Below are 7,125 nucleotides of genomic sequence, written 5' to 3' on the forward strand. Positions count from 1 at the left end.
CCACAGAAGTTGCTGCTTCTTCCTCGTCTTCTTTAAAATACTATGACTATATTTCTGAAGTGTTCTCAGTATCAGTACAATTAAACATCTGCCACATATATTTCATAACATCTAACCTAGAATTATAAAATGTTGCTTAGGAAAGGCATCTATTCAGTGGGCCTGAAGTTCTGAAAAAAGCAGGGAGAATATCACAGTGTATGGGCTTCCTTAAGCATCTGATGACAGAAAGGAGAGATTTCAGAATATTTTGCTCTCTAAAGAAAAATAGAAGGAGAGTTAAGTGTGGCTATGAAGAAAATAGCTGGAATGAAATATTTGTATTCAAGAATATTGGCTACTCATACTTGGTACACAGTATTCCTCTCAAAGTAGTGTTTGGTAAGAGCATCAGCTATATGAAAATGTATTTTCTCTCAGTCTGTTCTTGGGCTTCTCTGTTCATATCTTTATTTTCCTTTAATTTTCAAAAAGATACTAAATTGGGAAGGGAGACATTTTGGAATGGTGTGTCTAGCCATATAACAACTAACATGCAGGGGTAGCTGTGTTGGCCATTTAACAAATCCAGACAAAAATCCATTAGTGATACTTTTATTGGCCAACCAAAGTGCACAATATACTTGTTGCAAACTTTCAAAGCTCCATGGGCTTCTTCATCTGGCAAGATGTTACAAACCAAACAGGTCAAAAAAACAATTGGAGATGTTAGATGCCTGCATGTTGTTTCAGTCCTTAGAAAAGATGGTATGCTGTGGAGGATATCTTTTTGCAGGCAGGCTCCTCTTCCTTCTGGCCATGTGGCAATAAGGGGGTTTTCAAAGTCCAGGAAATTTAAAGTCTATTTGCATCTCAACAGGGATCCCTCTTTTGCAATCCAATATTTCTCCATTCCAGTGAGGTCACAGGCCTCTTTGTAAGTAGAGAACAATGGATTCCTAAAGAAGTGGCCATGTTTTTGCATCAGGAATATTTGGGTGCTGTAGAGATAAAACATGCAAATTCAGTCCAATTTTAAGAAGAAGAAAAAATGTTTTACCTTGGTTGGAGGTACCAGTCCACAGGCCACTCTTCATCGTTCCCCTGTTTCAGCTACAGTACAGTATCTCACAACACAGAAAACATGCAGGGGTAGTTGTGTTGGCTATTTAACAAAGCCAAACTGATGCCAACTGATGTTTCAGTCCTTTGTTTAAAAAAAAACAAACATCTCCAGTTGTTTTTTTCTCCTGTTTGGTTTGTAATATCTTGCCCGATGAGTAAGCTTATGGAGCTTTGAATGCTTGCATTCAATTATTCAGTATACATTCAATGTATATTGTCCATTGTATTTTTATATTGCATTGTATACTGAATTTCTAGTACACCGCTATGATCTATTTGGAATAGCGGTTTATAAATAAAATTATTATTATTATTATTATTATTATTATTATTATTATTATTGCAATAAGTATATTGTGTATTTTGGTTGGCCAGTAATTGATGGATTTTGTCTGTATTTGTTAAATGGCATCTGAGATGACCATCTAGCCTCTGTTTAAAAACCTCCAAAGAAGGAGACTCCACCTCTCTCTAAGAGAGTTTGTTCCACTGTTGAACAGCTCTTACTGTCAGGAAGTTCTTCCCAGTGTTGAGCTGGAATCTCTTTTCCTGTATCTTGCATCCATTGTTCTGGGTCCTATTCTCTGGAGCAGCAAAAAACAAGCTTATTCCATCCTCAATATGATAGGTAAAGGTATTCCCCGTTGACAAGGTTGTCAAGTTCTGTCTGACGTTACTAAGCCGAAGAGCCAGCTGTTGTCAGAGACTACTCTGTGATCATGTGGCCAGTATGATTGCACAGAACACTGTTTACCTTCCCACCTGAGTAGTACCTATTTATCTGTTAATGCATATTGAAGGTAAAAATGTTCAGATGTGACAATGGCTGCAGAAGTCTAAATTGGCTACAGCTAGAGGCCAAAGTCCAGAGCCACAGCCAGATGTTCAAGGTCAGCTGAACAAGACTAAATGTAAATATGATATGTCTTCAGTATGAGCAGGGATTGGTTTCTATGTTGCATAGCAACTTGTACAGAAGGAGGCTGGACTTAGTAGTCACATCGTGGGAGACTTGGGAGTCTGGGAGTTCAGAGTTTTGAGAGTTTGGTGATAGTGTGGTGTGGCAGTAAGAGTTTTTGTATAGTAGTAACTAGCTCGTGTTTATTAGAAACAAAGTAATAAAGCCCTCTAAGGAGTGAACTTGCTGGAGTGTGATTCTTTAATTAAGCAGCTGTTTCTCCAGGCATTGTTCCAGCAAGCTGAAAGCCTGTTTGGAGTTTTCGCTCTGATCCTGAATTGGAGAGAAACCGGCATCTTCATCCAGTTGGCACCAGACCGGGACCATGGGCAAGGTTCATCACCCAAAATATCAACATTATCTACTTGCATTTGCATGCTTTCGAACTGCTAGGATGGCAGAAGCTGGGATTATTGATGGGAACAAACCCCATCATGCGCCACCCAGGCCTCAAACTGCCAACCTGCCGATCTTGTAATCAACAATCAATGTCTTAGCCACTTGAGCCACTGCATCACATCAATATGATACCCCTTCAGATGTTTAAACAGGGCTATCCTATATCACCTCTTAATCTTATCTTCTCCAGGCTAAGCATGCCCAGCTCCCTATGTCTCTCCTCATAAGGCATGGTTTCCTAACACTTCACCATTTTAGTCGCTCTCCTTTGGACACGCTCCAGCTAATTAACATCCTTTTTGAATTGTGGTGCCCAGAACTGGACACAGTATTCCAGGTGAAGGCTGACTAAAGCAGAATAGAGTGGCACTATTACTTCCCTTGATCTAGACACTATACTTCTATTGATGCAATGTATTGGCCTTTTTAACTGCCACATCACACTGTTGACTCAGGTTCAACTTGTGGTCTACTAGATCCTTTTCACATGTCTTCTTGTTAAGCCAAGTGTCCCTCATCCTATATATGTGCATTTCGTTTTTCCGCCATAAATGCAGTACCTTACATTTCTCCGTGTTGAACTTCATTTTGTTAGCTTTGGCCCAGCTTTCTAATCTATTAAGGTCATTTTGAATTTTGATCCTGTCCTCTGGAGTATTAACAATTTCTCCTAATTTGGTGCCATCTGCAAATTTGAAAAACATGCCCCCTATTCTTTCATCCAAGTCATTTATAAAGATGTGGAATAGCACTGGGCCCAGGACAGAATCCTGTGGCAACCCACTGATCACATCTTTCCAGGATGAAGAAGAGACATTGCTGAGCACCCTTTGGGTTCGGTCGCTCAACTAATTACAAATCCATTTAACAGTTGCATTGTCTAGCCCACATTTTACAAGCTTGTTTGCAAGAATGTCATGGGTGACCTTATCAAAGGCCTTACTGAAATCAAGATATGCTATATCCACGTATTCTCTTCATCTTCCAAGCTGGTACTTTTATCAAGAGAGAGAGAGAGAGAGATCAAATTCAAATTCTCTGAAACCCGTGCTGACTTTTTGTGATTATGGTGTTCTCTTCTAAATGTTTGCCGACTCAGTTTAATGATCTACTCCAGAATGTTTCCTGGTATTAACTGAAAACATTGGGATCCTCTTTTTCCCTTTTGAAGATGGGGACAACATTTACCCTCCTCCAGTCTGCTGGAATTGCTCCTGTTCTCCAGGAGTTCTCAAAGATTATTGTCAATTGCTCTGAGATTATATTTGCCAGTTCTTTTAATACTCTTGGATGTAGTTCATCTGGTCCTGGAAACTTAAATTCATTTAGATTAACAAGGTATTCCTGTACTACCTAGAATCAGAATTGTAGAGTTAGAGACAACGAGGGCCATCCAGTCCAGTCCAACCCCCTGCCATGCAGGAAATCTAAATCAAAGCATACCCGACAGATGGCCATCCAGCCTTTGCTTAAAGACCTCTAAGGAAGGAGACTCCACCACACTCCAAGGGAGTGTGTTCTGTTTTCAAACAGCCCTTACTGTCAGGAAGTTCCTCCTAATGTTGAATCACTTTTCTTGTAGCTTGCATCCATTGTTACAGGTCCTGTTCTCTGGAGCAGCAGAAAACAAGCTTGCTCCCTCCTCAATATGACATCTCTTCCAATATTTAAACAGGGCTATCATATCACCTCTTAACCTACTCTTTTCCAGACTAAACATCCCCAGTTCCCTAAGTTGTTCCTCAGGGCATGGTTTCCAGGCCCTTCACCATTTTAGTCGCCCTCCTTTGGACACGCTCATTTCTCAATGTCCTTTTTGAATTGTGGTGCCCAAAACTGGACACAATATTCCAGGTGGGGCCTGACCAAAGCAGAATAGAATGGCACTATTACTTCTCTTGATCTAGACACTATACTTTTATTGATGCAGCCTAAAATTGCATTGGCCTTTTTAGCTGCCGCATCACACTGTTGGCACATGTTCAATTTGTGGTCTACTTGGACTCCTAGATCCCTTTCACATGTAGTTTCGTTCAGCCAGGTGTCCCCCATCCTATATCTGTGCATTTTATTTTTCTGCCGTAAGTGCAGTACCTTACATTTCTCCATGTTGAATTTCATTTTGTTAGCTTTGGTCCAGCTTTCTAGTCTATTCAGGTCATTTTGAATTTTGATCCTGTCCTCTAGGGTATTTGCTACTCCTCTTAATTTGGTGTTATCTGCAAATTTGATAAGTATGCCCCCCAATTCTGTCATCTAAGTCATTGATAAAGTGTTGAATAACACTGAGACCAGGACAGAGCCTTGTGGGACCCCACTGGTCACTTCTTTCCAGGATGAAAAGGAGCCATTGTTGAACATCCTTTGGGTTCAGCTGGTCAACCAATTATAAATCCATGTAATAGTTACCTTGTCTAGCCCACATTTTACAAGCTTGTTTGCAAGAATGTACCTCTTTACTTATTCAGTGCTGTATTTCCCCTATTGTGTCCTCTGCTCCATTTTCCTCAGGTTGAGCAGCCTTTTCCTTTTCTGAGAATAATGAGACAAAGACGGCGTTAAGTAGTTCTGCCTTTTCTCTGTCCCGTTAGCATTTCTCCATCTTCACCGTGCAATGGCCCTACCATTTCCTTCTTCGTCCTTTTGCTACACACATACCCTAAAAGCCCTTTTTATTGTTCTCAACCTGTCTAGAAAACTTGAGCTCATTCTGCCCTTTTGTTTTCTGACTTCCCCCCTACATGTGCTTGTTATTTGTTTGGATTCTTCTTTGGTGATTTCCCCCTTTTTCTATTTCTTATACATTTCCTGTTTAAAACTTAGCTCAGCTGAAAGTTCTTTAGTCATCCATCTTGGTTTCTTAAAGACATACATTAAGAGAACTAGTGCATTTGTTGAAGCATTAATTTTTTTTAATCCAAAGACACTAGGGAATATAGACGCTAAGGTTTTGATGGCACATTGGCTAAAGGTGTGTGTATATTTCTTTCTTATGATGTGGCAAAGGTTGCTAGACCTCAAAATAAGTGGCCCCATACAACATGGTCTTTGTCAACAAGTATAGCATATCTAGTTTTGTTGGGCGAGGCAGTACATGATGGGTTAGCTAGTACCATCAATTTCTCTTTCTATGCAACCCTGGGATGTGTCAAATTCTCTGAGAGGAATATGCCAAGCAGATAAGAAAGTCTAGCTAGTTGGTAGGAAAAGAGATAGCACCCTAAGCAACTGTCCCCAAGGGGATATAGCAGTGTACGTAGAACTTGGAAAATCCTGGAACTTTTGTAACCTAGATCTCATCGTAATGCTGAAACTGGCCACCCCAGGTGCAGAGTTACTATGTTAATGAAGCAGAAATAATTAAGTGAATATTATGGGATGTGTATGCACATGATCTGCCAAGCATACATCCACCAAAAATGTAACTGGTAAATGTAATTACATAGTATGCTGTAGTGCTTGGTTAAAATGTATAAACGTTTGGATGCTTGTTTCACTAATCATGCCTGCTCTGTGGAAACAATTCCCCAGACGCTCTTTTCCTGCAGCAAATAAAGAAAACTTTGTATCCCATCCCTAGTATAATTTCTGCCTGGCATTAGTTGCATTGGGGCAAGAGAGCTCAAATTGGCTTGAGAATAACAGTGGCAGCATTGTTAGAAGATGTCTGCAATGTGGCTGGATGAAAAGAACCACCAACCTTTATAAAGAACTGTAAAACAGACAAATACAGGCCAGCACAGGCCACCTTTGGGCACACTGTTTTGCAGTCTAATGTAGTCTGAGGCAGCCACAATAGCCCTATAGGAAAGAGCATTAAGTACACCCTAATCTTGTGGCTTGCTGCTCTGTGCCATCTAAAGAATGAAGGATTGATTATATTGGTATTTGCCCTAAAGGTTCAATACTGGATGGCCCAGAGCAGCAATCCACCATCACCCTAGAGTGATGGTTGCACCAAAAATAAAAGAATACACACATATATCAAACATTTGACCTTGGGCAAGTCACACACACAGCCTCAGAGGATGTCAAGGGCAAACACCCTTTGAAAAAAACATGTCAAGAAAACCCCGTTATAGGGTTTCCTTAGGATCACCATAAGTCAGAAATTACTTGAAGGTACACAACAGCAGCAAATAGTAGTAGTAAAGTGAGATAGTAGACATGAAGAACTTACCTATAGACTTGCCAATGGACTTCATTGAGGGATGCAAAAGCAGAAACATTCATGAGACAGGTGTGCAGCAGGCTTCAGAAAGAAACTAAAGTGAAGACACAGGAGTCAGCTGTATTGACAGAAAATAATCTTGGACTTAGCCCTTCTGCTACATGAGCTGGCAAATGGAGAATAATCCAGTTGCGTGCATTGCTTTTCCAGGACATCCTGGAATGAACCTCCACAGTAAGTACCAACCCCTTCATCTCCTACCTTTCCAACAGTTAATGACAGGGCTGGGTTGCTATCTGTTTTTCCCTGTCCAGAGTTTTATTGCTTTTCTCCCATGATGTGTGTATTCATTAACTGCAACACTGATTATTTGATACAGCTATCACAGGTTGAACACTACAGACAGAATGTTTACACCACCTTAAAATATACCTTTTCAGTCAAAGTTCATATATTCTGCTCTTAGAACGTATTTAAACCAACTCACAGTTAC

Source organism: Sceloporus undulatus, unplaced genomic scaffold, assembly GCF_019175285.1.
Source record: "Sceloporus undulatus isolate JIND9_A2432 ecotype Alabama unplaced genomic scaffold, SceUnd_v1.1 scaffold_14, whole genome shotgun sequence".
NCBI lineage: Eukaryota > Metazoa > Chordata > Lepidosauria > Squamata > Phrynosomatidae > Sceloporus > Sceloporus undulatus.